This window comes from Zootoca vivipara, chromosome 11 (assembly GCF_963506605.1).
Source record: "Zootoca vivipara chromosome 11, rZooViv1.1, whole genome shotgun sequence".
Lineage (NCBI taxonomy): Eukaryota > Metazoa > Chordata > Lepidosauria > Squamata > Lacertidae > Zootoca > Zootoca vivipara.
In genome coordinates this window covers 14,432,891-14,449,397 of record NC_083286.1, presented here as the reverse complement: position 1 = coordinate 14,449,397, position 16,507 = coordinate 14,432,891, and positions in this window count along the sequence as shown.

Here is a 16,507-nt window from a genome sequence, read left to right as displayed (position 1 = left end):
TGGTGAAATTCTGACCCGCCGGTCAGGGATTTTTTCAAAAAAAAGTTTTTTCGCACGCTGAGTTGTCGAGGCCTGATTTTATTTCCTACGATGAAAACCCTTCTGTTTCCACCGCCAAACGTATCAGGGGAGCCTTTGCAACAGTTTGGCACCATTTTTGAGTGAATTGGATGACGTCAGATTTTTGGTGAAATTCTGACCCGCCGGTCAGGGATTTTTTCAAAAAAAAGTTTTTTCGCACGCTGAGTTGTCGAGGCCTGATTTTATTTCCTACGATGAAAACCCTTCTGTTTCCACAGCCAAACGTATCAGGGGAGCCTTTGCAACAGTTTGGCACCATTTTTGAGTGAATTGGATAACGTCAGATTTTTGGTGAAATGCTGACCCGCCGGTCAGGGATTTGTTCAAAAAAATGTTTTTACGCAGGCTGAGTGTTCGAGGCCTGATTTTTTTGCCTATGATAAAAACCCTTCTGTTTCCACCGCCAAACGTATCAGGGGAGCCTTTGCAACAGTTTGGCACCATTTTTGAGTGAATTTGAAACGTCAGATTTTTGGTGAAATTCTGACCCGCCGGTCAGGGATTTTTTCAAAAAAAAGTTTTTTCGCACGCTGAGTTGTCGAGGCCTGATTTTATTTCCTACGATGAAAACCCTTCTGTTTCCACCGCCAAACGTATCAGGGGAGCCTTTGCAACAGTTTGGCACCATTTTTGAGTGAATTGGATGACGTCAGATTTTTGGTGAAATTCTGACCCGCCGGTCAGGGATTTTTTCAAAAAAAAGATTTTCCGCAGGTTAAGTTTTTGAGTCCGGTTTTTATTTCCTACCATAAAAACCCTTCTTTTTCCACCGCCAAACGTATCAGGGGAGCCTTTGCAACAGTTTGGCACCATTTTTGAGTGAATTGGATAACGTCAGATTTTTGGTGAAATTCTGACCCGCCGGTCAGGGATTTTTTCAAAAAAATGTTTTTACGCAGGCTGAGTTGTCGAGGCCTGATTTTTCTGCCTATGATAAAAACCCTTCTGTTTCCACCGCCAAACGTATCAGGGGAGCCTTTGCAACAGTTTGGCACCATTTTTGAGTGAATTTGATAACGTCAGATTTTTGGTGAAATTCTGACCCGCCGGTCAGGGATTTTTTCAAAAAAAAGTTTTTTCGCACGCTGAGTTGTCGAGGCCTGATTTTATTTCCTACGATGAAAACCCTTCTGTTTCCACCGCCAAACGTATCAGGGGAGCCTTTACAACAGTTTGGCACCATTTTTGAGTGAATTGGATGACGTCATATTTTTGGTGACATTCTGACCCGCCGGTCAGGGATTTTTTCAAAAAAAAGTTTTTCCGCAGGTTAAATTGTTGAGTCCGGTTTTTATTTCCTACGATAAAAACCCTTCTGTTTCCACCACCAAACGTATCAGGGAAGCCTTTGCAACAGTTTGACACCATTTTTTAGTGAATTGGATAACGTCAGATTTTTGGTGAAATTCTGACCCGCCGGTCAGGGATTTTTTTTCAAAAAAAAGTTTTTTCGCACGCTGAGTTGTCGAGGCCTGATTTTATTTCCTACGATGAAAACCCTTCTGTTTCCACTGCCAAACGTATCAGGGGAGCCTTTGCAACAGTTTGGCACGATTTTTGAGTGAATTGGATAACATCAGATTTTTGGTGAAATTCTGACCCGCCGGTCAGGGATTTTTTCAAAAAAAAGTTTTTTTGGACGCTGAGTTGTCAAGGCCTGATTTTATTTCCTACGATGAAAACCCTTCTGTTTCCACCGCCAAACGTATCAGGGGAGCCTTTGCAACAGTTTGGCACCATTTTTGAGTGAATTGGATTACGTCAGATTTTTGGTGAAATTCTGACCCGCCGGTCAGGGATTTTTTCAAAAAAAAGTTTTTTCGCACGCTGAGTTGTCGAGGCCTGATTTTATTTCCTACGATGAAAACCCTTCTGTTTCCACCGCAAAACGTATCAGGGGAGCCTTTGCAACAGTTTGGCACCATTTTAGAGTGAATTGGATAACGTCAGATTTTTGGTGAAATGCTGACCCGCCGGTCAGGGATTTTTTCAAAAAAATGTTTTTACGCAGGCTGAGTTGTCGAGGCCTGATTTTTTTGCCTATGATAAAAACCCTTCTGTTTCCACCGCCAAACGTATCAGGGGAGCCTTTGCAACAGTTTGGCACCATTTTTGAGTGAATTTGATAACGTCAGATTTTTGGTGAAATTCTGACCTGCCGGTCAGGGATTTTTTCAAAAAAAAGATTTTCCGCAGGTTAAGTTTTTGAGTCCGGTTTTTATTTCCTACGATAAGAACCCTTCTTTTTCCACCGCCAAACGTATCAGGGGAGCCTTTGCAACAGTTTGGCACCATTTTTGAGTGAATTGGATGACGTCAGATTTTTGGTGAAATTCTGACCCGCCGGTCAGGGATTTTTTCAAAAAAAAATTTTTCGCACGCTGAGTTGTCGAGGCCTGATTTTATTTCCTACGATGAAAACCCTTCTGTTTCCACCGCCAAACGTATCAGGGGATCCTTTGCAACAGTTTGGCACCATTTTTGAGTGAATTGGATGACGTCAGATTTTTGGTGAAATGCTGACCCGCCGGTCAGGGATTTTTTCAAAAAAATGTTTTTACGCAGGCTGAGTTGTCGAGGCCTGATTTTTTTGCCTATGATAAAAACCCTTCTGTTTCCACCGCCAAACGTATCAGGGGAGCCTTTGCAACAGTTTGGCACCATTTTTGAGTGAATTTGATAACGTCAGATTTTTGGTGAAATTCTGACCCGCCGGTCAGGGATTTTTTCAAAAAAAAGATTTTCCGCAGGTTAAGTTTTTGAGTCCGGTTTTTATTTCCTACCATAAAAACCCTTCTTTTTCCACCGCCAAACGTATCAGGGGAGCCTTTGCAACAGTTTGGCACCATTTTTGAGTGAATTGGATAACGTCAGATTTTTGGTGAAATTCTGACCCGCCGGTCAGGGATTTTTTCAAAAAAATGTTTTTACGCAGGCTGAGTTGTCGAGGCCTGATTTTTCTGCCTATGATAAAAACCCTTCTGTTTCCACCGCCAAACGTATCAGGGGAGCCTTTGCAACAGTTTGGCACCATTTTTGAGTGAATTTGATAACGTCAGATTTTTGGTGAAATTCTGACCCGCCGGTCAGGGATTTTTTCAAAAAAAAGTTTTTTCGCACGCTGAGTTGTCGAGGCCTGATTTTATTTCCTACGATGAAAACCCTTCTGTTTCCACCGCCAAACGTATCAGGGGAGCCTTTACAACAGTTTGGCACCATTTTTGAGTGAATTGGATGACGTCATATTTTTGGTGACATTCTGACCCGCCGGTCAGGGATTTTTTCAAAAAAAAGTTTTTCCGCAGGTTAAATTGTTGAGTCCGGTTTTTATTTCCTACGATAAAAACCCTTCTGTTTCCACCACCAAACGTATCAGGGAAGCCTTTGCAACAGTTTGACACCATTTTTTAGTGAATTGGATAACGTCAGATTTTTGGTGAAATTCTGACCCGCCGGTCAGGGATTTTTTTTCAAAAAAAAGTTTTTTCGCACGCTGAGTTGTCGAGGCCTGATTTTATTTCCTACGATGAAAACCCTTCTGTTTCCACTGCCAAACGTATCAGGGGAGCCTTTGCAACAGTTTGGCACGATTTTTGAGTGAATTGGATAACATCAGATTTTTGGTGAAATTCTGACCCGCCGGTCAGGGATTTTTTCAAAAAAAAGTTTTTTTGGACGCTGAGTTGTCAAGGCCTGATTTTATTTCCTACGATGAAAACCCTTCTGTTTCCACCGCCAAACGTATCAGGGGAGCCTTTGCAACAGTTTGGCACCATTTTTGAGTGAATTGGATTACGTCAGATTTTTGGTGAAATTCTGACCCGCCGGTCAGGGATTTTTTCAAAAAAAAGTTTTTTCGCACGCTGAGTTGTCGAGGCCTGATTTTATTTCCTACGATGAAAACCCTTCTGTTTCCACCGCAAAACGTATCAGGGGAGCCTTTGCAACAGTTTGGCACCATTTTAGAGTGAATTGGATAACGTCAGATTTTTGGTGAAATGCTGACCCGCCGGTCAGGGATTTTTTCAAAAAAATGTTTTTACGCAGGCTGAGTTGTCGAGGCCTGATTTTTTTGCCTATGATAAAAACCCTTCTGTTTCCACCGCCAAACGTATCAGGGGAGCCTTTGCAACAGTTTGGCACCATTTTTGAGTGAATTTGATAACGTCAGATTTTTGGTGAAATTCTGACCTGCCGGTCAGGGATTTTTTCAAAAAAAAGATTTTCCGCAGGTTAAGTTTTTGAGTCCGGTTTTTATTTCCTACGATAAGAACCCTTCTTTTTCCACCGCCAAACGTATCAGGGGAGCCTTTGCAACAGTTTGGCACCATTTTTGAGTGAATTGGATGACGTCAGATTTTTGGTGAAATTCTGACCCGCCGGTCAGGGATTTTTTCAAAAAAAAATTTTCGCACGCTGAGTTGTCGAGGCCTGATTTTATTTCCTACGATGAAAACCCTTCTGTTTCCACCGCCAAACGTATCAGGGGATCCTTTGCAACAGTTTGGCACCATTTTTGAGTGAATTGGATGACGTCAGATTTTTGGTGAAATGCTGACCCGCCGGTCAGGGATTTTTTCAAAAAAATGTTTTTACGCAGGCTGAGTTGTCGAGGCCTGATTTTTTTGCCTATGATAAAAACCCTTCTGTTTCCACCGCCAAACGTATCAGGGGAGCCTTTGCAACAGTTTGGCACCATTTTTGAGTGAATTTGATAACGTCAGATTTTTGGTGAAATTCTGACCCGCCGGTCAGGGATTTTTTCAAAAAAAAAGTTTTTTCGCACGCTGAGTTGTCGAGGCCTGATTTTATTTCCTACGATGAAAACCCTTCTGTTTCCACCGCCAAACGTATCAGGGGAGCCTTTGCAACAGTTTGGCACCATTTTTGAGTGAATTGGATGACGTCAGATTTTTGGTGAAATTCTGACCCGCCGGTCAGGGATTTTTTCAAAAAAAAGATTTTGCGCAGGTTAAGTTTTTGAGTCCGGTTTTTATTTCCTACGATAAAAACCCTTCTTTTTCCACCGCCAAACGTATCAGGGGAGCCTTTGCAACAGTTTGGCACCATTTTTGAGTGAATTGGATAACGTCAGATTTTTGGTGAAATTCTGACCCGCCGGTCAGGGATTTTTTTCAAAAAAATGTTTTTACGCAGGCTGAGTTGTCGAGGCCTGATTTTTCTGCCTATGATAAAAACCCTTCTGTTTCCACCGCCAAACGTATCAGGGGAGCCTTTGCAACAGTTTGGCACCATTTTTGAGTGAATTTGATAACGTCAGATTTTTGGTGAAAGGCTGACCCGCCGGTCAGGGATTTTTTCAAAAAAAGTTTTTTCGCACGCTTAGTTGTTGAGGCCTGATTTTATTTCCTACGATAAAAACCCTTCTGTTTCCACCACCAAACGTATCTGGGGAGCCTTTGCAACAGTTTGTCACCATTTTTGAGTGAATTGGATAACGTCAGATTTTTGGTGAAAGGCTGACCCGCCGGTCAGGGATTTTTTCAAAAAAAGTTTTTTCGCACGCTTAGTTGTCGAGGCCTGATTTTATTTCCTACGATAAAAACCCTTCTGTTTCCACCACCAAACGTATCAGGGGAGCCTTTGCAACAGTTTGGCACCATTTTTGAGTGAATTGGATAACGTCAGATTTTTGGTGAAATTCTGACCCGCCGGTCAGGGATTTTTTCAAAAAAAAGTTTTTCCGCAGGTTAAGTTGTTGAGTCCGGTTTTTATTTCCGACGATAAAAACCCTTCTGTTTCCACCGCCAAACGTATCAGGGGAGCCTTTGCAACAGTTTGGCACCATTTTTGAGTGAATTGGATGACGTCAGATTTTTGGTGAAATTCTGACCCGCCGGTCAGGGATTTTTTCAAAAAAAAATTTTCGCACGCTGAGTTGTCGAGGCCTGATTTTATTTCCTACGATGAAAACCCTTCTGTTTCCACCGCCAAACGTATCAGGGGATCCTTTGCAACAGTTTGGCACCATTTTTGAGTGAATTGGATGACGTCAGATTTTTGGTGAAATGCTGACCCGCCGGTCAGGGATTTTTTCAAAAAAATGTTTTTACGCAGGCTGAGTTGTCGAGGCCTGATTTTTTTGCCTATGATAAAAACCCTTCTGTTTCCACCGCCAAACGTATCAGGGGAGCCTTTGCAACAGTTTGGCACCATTTTTGAGTGAATTTGATAACGTCAGATTTTTGGTGAAATTCTGACCCGCCGGTCAGGGATTTTTTCAAAAAAAAAGTTTTTTCGCACGCTGAGTTGTCGAGGCCTGATTTTATTTCCTACGATGAAAACCCTTCTGTTTCCACCGCCAAACGTATCAGGGGAGCCTTTGCAACAGTTTGGCACCATTTTTGAGTGAATTGGATGACGTCAGATTTTTGGTGAAATTCTGACCCGCCGGTCAGGGATTTTTTCAAAAAAAAGATTTTGCGCAGGTTAAGTTTTTGAGTCCGGTTTTTATTTCCTACGATAAAAACCCTTCTTTTTCCACCGCCAAACGTATCAGGGGAGCCTTTGCAACAGTTTGGCACCATTTTTGAGTGAATTGGATAACGTCAGATTTTTGGTGAAATTCTGACCCGCCGGTCAGGGATTTTTTTCAAAAAAATGTTTTTACGCAGGCTGAGTTGTCGAGGCCTGATTTTTCTGCCTATGATAAAAACCCTTCTGTTTCCACCGCCAAACGTATCAGGGGAGCCTTTGCAACAGTTTGGCACCATTTTTGAGTGAATTTGATAACGTCAGATTTTTGGTGAAAGGCTGACCCGCCGGTCAGGGATTTTTTCAAAAAAAGTTTTTTCGCACGCTTAGTTGTTGAGGCCTGATTTTATTTCCTACGATAAAAACCCTTCTGTTTCCACCACCAAACGTATCTGGGGAGCCTTTGCAACAGTTTGTCACCATTTTTGAGTGAATTGGATAACGTCAGATTTTTGGTGAAAGGCTGACCCGCCGGTCAGGGATTTTTTCAAAAAAAGTTTTTTCGCACGCTTAGTTGTCGAGGCCTGATTTTATTTCCTACGATAAAAACCCTTCTGTTTCCACCACCAAACGTATCAGGGGAGCCTTTGCAACAGTTTGGCACCATTTTTGAGTGAATTGGATAACGTCAGATTTTTGGTGAAATTCTGACCCGCCGGTCAGGGATTTTTTCAAAAAAAAGTTTTTCCGCAGGTTAAGTTGTTGAGTCCGGTTTTTATTTCCGACGATAAAAACCCTTCTGTTTCCACCGCCAAATGTATCAGAGGAGCCTTTGCAACAGTTTGGCACCATTTTTGAGTGAATTGGATAACGTCAGATTTTTGGTGAAATGCTGACCCGCCGGTCAGGGATTTTTTCAAAAAAATGATTTTACGCAGGCTGAGTTGTTGAGGCCTGATTTTTCTGCCTATGATAAAAACCCTTCTGTTTCCACCGCCAAACGTATCAGGGGAGCCTTTGCAACAGTTTGGCACCATTTTTGAGTGAATTGGATAACGACAGATTTTTGGTGAAAGGCTGACCCGCCGGTCAGGGATTTTTTCAAAAAAAGTTTTTTCGCACGCTGAGTTGTCGAGGCCTGATTTTATTTCCTACGATAAAAACCCTTCTGTTTCCACCGCCAAACGTATCAGGGGAGCCTTTGCAACAGTTTGGCACCATTTTTTAGTGAATTGGATAACGTCAGATTTTTGGTGAAATTTTGACCCGCCGGTTAGGGATTTTTTTTCAAAAAAAAGTTTTTTCGCACGCTGAGTTGTCGAGGCCTGATATTATTTCCTACGATGAAAACCCTTCTGTTTCCACCGCCAAATGTATCAGGGGACCCTTTGCAACAGAATGGCACCATTTTTGAGTGAATTGGATAACGTTAGATTTTTGGTGAAATTCTGACCCGCCGGTCAGGGATTTTTTTCAAAAAAAAGTTTTTTCACACGCTGAGTTGTCGAGGCCTGATTTTATTTCCTACGATTAAAAAAACCTTCTATATCCACCGCCAAACGTATCTGGGGAGCCTTTGCAACAGTTTGTCACCATTTTTGAGTGAATTGGATAACGTCAGATTTTTGGTGAAATTCTGACCCGCCGGTCAGGGATTTTTTCAAAAGAAAGTTTTTTCGCACGCTGAGTTGTCGAGGCCTGATTTTATTTCCTACGATGAAAACCCTTCTGTTTCCACAGCCAAACGTATCAGGGGAGCCTTTGCAACAGTTTGGCACCATTTTTGAGTGAATTGGATAACGTCAGATTTTTGGTGAAATGCTGACCCGCCGGTCAGGGATTTGTTCAAAAAAATGTTTTTACGCAGGCTGAGTTGTCGAGGCCTGATTTTTTTGCCTATGATAAAAACCCTTCTGTTTCCACCGCCAAACGTATCAGGGGAGCCTTTGCAACAGTTTGGCACCATTTTTGAGTGAATTTGAAACGTCAGATTTTTGGTGAAATTCTGACCCGCCGGTCAGGGATTTTTTCAAAAAAAAGTTTTTTCGCACGCTGAGTTGTCGAGGCCTGATTTTATTTCCTACGATGAAAACCCTTCTGTTTCCACCGCCAAACGTATCAGGGGAGCCTTTGCAACAGTTTGGCACCATTTTTGAGTGAATTGGATGACGTCAGATTTTTGGTGAAATTCTGACCCGCCGGTCAGGGATTTTTTCAAAAAAAAGATTTTCCGCAGGTTAAGTTTTTGAGTCCGGTTTTTATTTCCTACCATAAAAACCCTTCTTTTTCCACCGCCAAACGTATCAGGGGAGCCTTTGCAACAGTTTGGCACCATTTTTGAGTGAATTGGATAACGTCAGATTTTTGGTGAAATTCTGACCCGCCGGTCAGGGATTTTTTCAAAAAAATGTTTTTACGCAGGCTGAGTTGTCGAGGCCTGATTTTTCTGCCTATGATAAAAACCCTTCTGTTTCCACCGCCAAACGTATCAGGGGAGCCTTTGCAACAGTTTGGCACCATTTTTGAGTGAATTTGATAACGTCAGATTTTTGGTGAAATTCTGACCCGCCGGTCAGGGATTTTTTCAAAAAAAAGTTTTTTCGCACGCTGAGTTGTCGAGGCCTGATTTTATTTCCTACGATGAAAACCCTTCTGTTTCCACCGCCAAACGTATCAGGGGAGCCTTTGCAACAGTTTGGCACCATTTTTGAGTGAATTGGATGACGTCATATTTTTGGTGACATTCTGACCCGCCGGTCAGGGATTTTTTCAAAAAAAAGTTTTTCCGCAGGTTAAATTGTTGAGTCCGGTTTTTATTTCCTACGATAAAAACCCTTCTGTTTCCACCACCAAACGTATCAGGGAAGCCTTTGCAACAGTTTGACACCATTTTTTAGTGAATTGGATAACGTCAGATTTTTGGTGAAATTCTGACCCGCCGGTCAGGGATTTTTTTTCAAAAAAAAGTTTTTTCGCACGCTGAGTTGTCGAGGCCTGATTTTATTTCCTACGATGAAAACCCTTCTGTTTCCACTGCCAAACGTATCAGGGGAGCCTTTGCAACAGTTTGGCACGATTTTTGAGTGAATTGGATAACATCAGATTTTTGGTGAAATTCTGACCCGCCGGTCAGGGATTTTTTCAAAAAAAAGTTTTTTTGGACGCTGAGTTGTCAAGGCCTGATTTTATTTCCTACGATGAAAACCCTTCTGTTTCCACCGCCAAACGTATCAGGGGAGCCTTTGCAACAGTTTGGCACCATTTTTGAGTGAATTGGATTACGTCAGATTTTTGGTGAAATTCTGACCCGCCGGTCAGGGATTTTTTCAAAAAAAAGTTTTTTCGCACGCTGAGTTGTCGAGGCCTGATTTTATTTCCTACGATGAAAACCCTTCTGTTTCCACCGCAAAACGTATCAGGGGAGCCTTTGCAACAGTTTGGCACCATTTTAGAGTGAATTGGATAACGTCAGATTTTTGGTGAAATGCTGACCCGCCGGTCAGGGATTTTTTCAAAAAAATGTTTTTACGCAGGCTGAGTTGTCGAGGCCTGATTTTTTTGCCTATGATAAAAACCCTTCTGTTTCCACCGCCAAACGTATCAGGGGAGCCTTTGCAACAGTTTGGCACCATTTTTGAGTGAATTTGATAACGTCAGATTTTTGGTGAAATTCTGACCTGCCGGTCAGGGATTTTTTCAAAAAAAAGATTTTCCGCAGGTTAAGTTTTTGAGTCCGGTTTTTATTTCCTACGATAAGAACCCTTCTTTTTCCACCGCCAAACGTATCAGGGGAGCCTTTGCAACAGTTTGGCACCATTTTTGAGTGAATTGGATGACGTCAGATTTTTGGTGAAATTCTGACCCGCCGGTCAGGGATTTTTTCAAAAAAAATTTTTTCGCACGCTGAGTTGTCGAGGCCTGATTTTATTTCCTACGATGAAAACCCTTCTGTATCCACCGCCAAACGTATCAGGGGAGCCTTTGCAACAGTTTGGCACCATTTTTGAGTGAATTGGATGACGTCAGATTTTTGGTGAAATGCTGACCCGCCGGTCAGGGATTTTTTCAAAAAAAGTTTTTTCGCACGCTGAGGTGTCGAGGCCTGATTTTTTTGCCTATGATAAAAACCCTTCTGTTTCCACCGCCAAACGTATCAGGGGAGCCTTTGCAACAGTTTGGCACCATTTTTGAGTGAATTTGATAACGTCAGATTTTTGGTGAAATTCTGACCCGCCGGTCAGGGATTTTTTCAAAAAAAAGTTTTTTCGCACGCTGAGTTGTCGAGGCCTGATTTTATTTCCTACGATGAAAACCCTTCTGTTTCCACCGCCAAACGTATCAGGGGAGCCTTTGCAACAGTTTGGCACCATTTTTGAGTGAATTGGATGACGTCAGATTTTTGGTGAAATTCTGACCCGCCGGTCAGGGATTTTTTCAAAAAAAAGATTTTGCGCAGGTTAAGTTTTTGAGTCCGGTTTTTATTTCCTACGATTAAAAAAACCTTCTATATCCACCGCCAAACGTATCTGGGGAGCCTTTGCAACAGTTTGTCACCATTTTTGAGTGAATTGGATAACGTCAGATTTTTGGTGAAATTCTGACCCGCCGGTCAGGGATTTTTTCAAAAAAATGTTTCTGCGCAGGCTGAGTTGTCGAGGCCTGATTTTTCTGCCTATGATAAAAACCCTTCTGTTTCCACTGCCAAACGTATCAGGGGAGCCTTTGCAACAGTTTGGCACCATTTTTGAGTGAATTGGATAACGTCAGATTTTGGGTGAAATTCTGACCCGCCGGTCAGGGATTTTTTCAAAAAAAAGTTTTTTCGCACGCTGAGTTGTCGGGGCCTGATTTTATTTCCTACGATGAAAACCCTTCTGTTTCCACCGCCAAACGTATCAGGGGAGCCTTTGCAACAGTTTAGCACCATTTTTGAGTGAATTGGATAACGTCACATTTTTGGTGAAATTCTGACCCGCCGGTCAGGGATTTTTTTTAAAAAAAGTTTTTCCGCAGGTTAAGTTTTTGAGTCCGGTTTTTATTTCCTACGATAAAAACCCTTCTGTTTCCACCGCCAAACGTATCAGGGGAGCCTTTGCAACACTTTGGCACCATTTTTGAGTGAATTGGATAACGTCAGATTTTTGGTGAAATTCTGACCCGCCGGTCAGGGATTTTTTCAAAAAAAAGTTTTTTCGCACGCTGAGTTGTCAAGGCCTGATTTTATTTCCTACGATGAAAACCCTTCTGTTTCCACCGCCAAACGTATCAGGGGAGCCTTTGCAACAGTTTGGCACCATTTTTGAGTGAATTGGATAAGGTCAGATTTTTGGTGAAATTCTGACCCGCCGGTCAGGGATTTTTTCAAAAAAAAGATTTTCCGCACGCTGAGTTGTCGAGGCCTGATTTTATTTCCTACGATAAAAACCCTTCTGTTTCCACCGCCAAACGTATCAGGGGAGCCTTTGCAACAGTTTGTCACCATTTTTGAGTGAATTGGATAACGTCATATTTTTGGTGACATTCTGACCCGCCGGTCAGGGATTTTTTCAAAAAAAGTTTTTTCGCACGCTGAGTTGTTGAGGCCTGATTTTATTTCCTACGATAAAAACCCTTCTGTTTCCACCACCAAACGTATCTGGGGAGCCTTTGCAACAGTTTGTCACCATTTTTGAGTGAATTGGATAACGTCAGATTTTTGGTGAAAGGCTGACCCGCCGGTCAGGGATTTTTTCAAAAAAAGTTTTTTCGCACGCTTAGTTGTCGAGGCCTGATTTTATTTCCTACGATAAAAACCCTTCTGTTTCCACCACCAAACGTATCAGGGGAGCCTTTGCAACAGTTTGGCACCATTTTTGAGTGAATTGGATAACGTCAGATTTTTGGTGAAATTCTGACCCGCCGGTCAGGGATTTTTTCAAAAAAAAGTTTTTCCGCAGGTTAAGTTGTTGAGTCCGGTTTTTATTTCCTACGATAAAAACCCTTCTGTTTCCACCGCCAAATGTATCAGAGGAGCCTTTGCAACAGTTTGGCACCATTTTTGAGTGAATTGGATAACGTCAGATTTTTGGTGAAATGCTGACCCGCCGGTCAGGGATTTTTTCAAAAAAATGATTTTACGCAGGCTGAGTTGTTGAGGCCTGATTTTTCTGCCTATGATAAAAACCCTTCTGTTTCCACCGCCAAACGTATCAGGGGAGCCTTTGCAACAGTTTGGCACCATTTTTGAGTGAATTGGATAACGACAGATTTTTGGTGAAAGGCTGACCCGCCGGTCAGGGATTTTTTCAAAAAAAGTTTTTTCGCACGCTGAGTTGTCGAGGCCAGATTTTATTTCCTACGATAAAAACCCTTCTGTTTCCACCGCCAAACGTATCAGGGGAGCCTTTGCAACAGTTTGGCACCATTTTTTAGTGAATTGGATAACGTCAGATTTTTGGTGAAATTTTGACCCGCCGGTTAGGGATTTTTTCAAAAAAAAGTTTTTCTGCAGGTTAAGTTGTTGAGTCCGGTTTTTATTTCCTACGATAAAAACCCTTCTGTTTCCACCGCCAAATGTATCAGGGGACCCTTTGCAACAGAATGGCACCATTTTTGAGTGAATTGGATAACGTTAGATTTTTGGTGAAATTCTGACCCGCCGGTCAGGGATTTTTTTCAAAAAAAAGTTTTTTCACACGCTGAGTTGTCGAGGCCTGATTTTATTTCCTACGATTAAAAAAACCTTCTATATCCACCGCCAAACGTATCTGGGGAGCCTTTGCAACAGTTTGTCACCATTTTTGAGTGAATTGGATAACGTCAGATTTTTGGTGAAATTCTGACCCGCCGGTCAGGGATTTTTTCAAAAAAATGTTTCTGCGCAGGCTGAGTTGTCGAGGCCTGATTTTTCTGCCTATGATAAAAACCCTTCTGTTTCCACTGCCAAACGTATCAGGGGAGCCTTTGCAACAGTTTGGCACCATTTTTGAGTGAATTTGATAACGTCAGATTTTTGGTGAAATTCTGACCCGCCGGTCAGGGATTTTTTCAAAAAAAAGTTTTTTCGCACGCTGAGTTGTCGAGGCCTGATTTTATTTCCTACGATGAAAACCCTTCTGTTTCCACCGCCAAACGTATCAGGGGAGCCTTTGCAACAGTTTGGCACCATTTTTGAGTGAATTGGATGACGTCAGATTTTTGGTGAAATTCTGACCCGCCGGTCAGGGATTTTTTCAAAAAAAAGTTTTTTCGCACGCTGAGTTGTCGAGGCCTGATTTTATTTCCTACGATGAAAACCCTTCTGTTTCCACAGCCAAACGTATCAGGGGAGCCTTTGCAACAGTTTGGCACCATTTTTGAGTGAATTGGATAACGTCAGATTTTTGGTGAAATGCTGACCCGCCGGTCAGGGATTTGTTCAAAAAAATGTTTTTACGCAGGCTGAGTTGTTGAGGCCTGATTTTTTTGCCTATGATAAAAACCCTTCTGTTTCCACCGCCAAACGTATCAGGGGAGCCTTTGCAACAGTTTGGCACCATTTTTGAGTGAATTTGAAACGTCAGATTTTTGGTGAAATTCTGACCCGCCGGTCAGGGATTTTTTCAAAAAAAAGTTTTTTCGCACGCTGAGTTGTCGAGGCCTGATTTTATTTCCTACGATGAAAACCCTTCTGTTTCCACCGCAAAACGTATCAGGGGAGCCTTTGCAACAGTTTGGCACCATTTTTGAGTGAATTGGATGACGTCAGATTTTTGGTGAAATTCTGACCCGCCGGTCAGGGATTTTTTCAAAAAAAAGATTTTCCGCAGGTTAAGTTTTTGAGTCCGGTTTTTATTTCCTACCATAAAAACCCTTCTTTTTCCACCGCCAAACGTATCAGGGGAGCCTTTGCAACAGTTTGGCACCATTTTTGAGTGAATTGGATAACGTCAGATTTTTGGTGAAATTCTGACCCGCCGGTCAGGGATTTTTTCAAAAAAATGTTTTTACGCAGGCTGAGTTGTCGAGGCCTGATTTTTCTGCCTATGATAAAAACCCTTCTGTTTCCACCGCCAAACGTATCAGGGGAGCCTTTGCAACAGTTTGGCAGCATTTTTGAGTGAATTGGATAACGACAGATTTTTGGTGAAAGGCTGACCCGCCGGTCAGGGATTTTTTCAAAAAAAGTTTTTTCGCACGCTGAGTTGTCGAGGCCTGATTTTATTTCCTACGATAAAAACCCTTCTGTTTCCACCGCCAAACGTATCAGGGGAGCCTTTGCAACAGTTTGGCACCATTTTTTAGTGAATTGGATAACGTCAGATTTTTGGTGAAATTTTGACCCGCCGGTTAGGGATTTTTTCAAAAAAAAGTTTTTCTGCAGGTTAAGTTGTTGAGTCCGGTTTTTATTTCCTACGATAAAAACCCTTCTGTTTCCACCGCCAAATGTATCAGGGGACCCTTTGCAACAGAATGGCACCATTTTTGAGTGAATTGGATAACGTTAGATTTTTGGTGAAATTCTGACCCGCCGGTCAGGGATTTTTTTCAAAAAAAAGTTTTTTCACACGCTGAGTTGTCGAGGCCTGATTTTATTTCCTACGATGAAAACCCTTCTGTTTCCACCGCCAAACGTATCTGGGGAGCCTTTGCAACAGTTTGGCACCATTTTTGAGTGAATTGGATAACGTCAGATTTTTGGTGAAATTCTGACCCGCCGGTCAGGGATTTTTTCAAAAAAATGTTTTTACGCAGGCTGAGTTGTCGAGGCCTGATTTTTCTGCCTATGATAAAAACCCTTCTGTTTCCACCGCCAAACGTATCAGGGGAGCCTTTGCAACAGTTTGGCACCATTTTTGAGTGAATTTGATAACGTCAGATTTTTGGTGAAATTCTGACCCGCCGGTCAGGGATTTTTTCAAAAAAAAGATTTTCCGCAGGTTAAGTTTTTGAGTCCAGTTTTTATTTCCTACGATAAAAACCCTTCTTTTTCCACCGCCAAACGTATCAGGGGAGCCTTTGCAACAGTTTGACACCATTTTTTAGTGAATTGGATAACGTCAGATTTTTGGTGAAATTCTGACCCGCCGGTCAGGGATTTTTTTTCAAAAAAAAGTTTTTTCGCACGCTGAGTTGTCGAGGCCTGATTTTATTTCCTACGATGAAAACCCTTCTGTTTCCACTGCCAAACGTATCAGGGGAGCCTTTGCAACAGTTTGGCACGATTTTTGAGTGAATTGGATAACATCAGATTTTTGGTGAAATTCTGACCCGCCGGTCAGGGATTTTTTCAAAAAAAAGTTTTTTTGGACGCTGAGTTGTCAAGGCCTGATTTTATTTCCTACGATGAAAACCCTTCTGTTTCCACCGCCAAACGTATCAGGGGAGCCTTTGCAACAGTTTGGCACCATTTTTGAGTGAATTGGATGACGTCAGATTTTTGGTGAAATTCTGACCCGCCAGTCAGGGATTTTTTCAAAAAAAAGATTTTCCGCAGGTTAAGTTTTTGAGTCCGGTTTTCATTTCCTACGATAAGAACCCTTCTTTTTCCACCGCCAAACGTATCAGGGGAGCCTTTGCAACAGTTTGGCACCATTTTTGAGTGAATTGGATGACGTCAGATTTTTGGTGAAATTCTGACCCGCCGGTCAGGGATTTTTTCAAAAAAAAGTTTTTTCGCACGCTGAGTTGTCGAGGCCTGATTTTATTTCCTACGATAAAAACCCTTCTTTTTCCACCGCCAAACGTATCAGGGGAGCCTTTGCAACAGTTTGGCACCATTTTTGAGTGAATTGGATGACGTCAGATTTTTGGTGAAATTCTGACCCGCCAGTCAGGGATTTTTTCAAAAAAAAGATTTTCCGCAGGTTAAGTTTTTGAGTCCGGTTTTCATTTCCTACGATAAGAACCCTTCTTTTTCCACCGCCAAACGTATCAGGGGAGCCTTTGCAACAGTTTGCAACAGTTTGGCACCATTTTTGAGTGAATTGGATAACGTCAGATTTTTGGTGAAATGCTGACCCGCCGGTCAGGG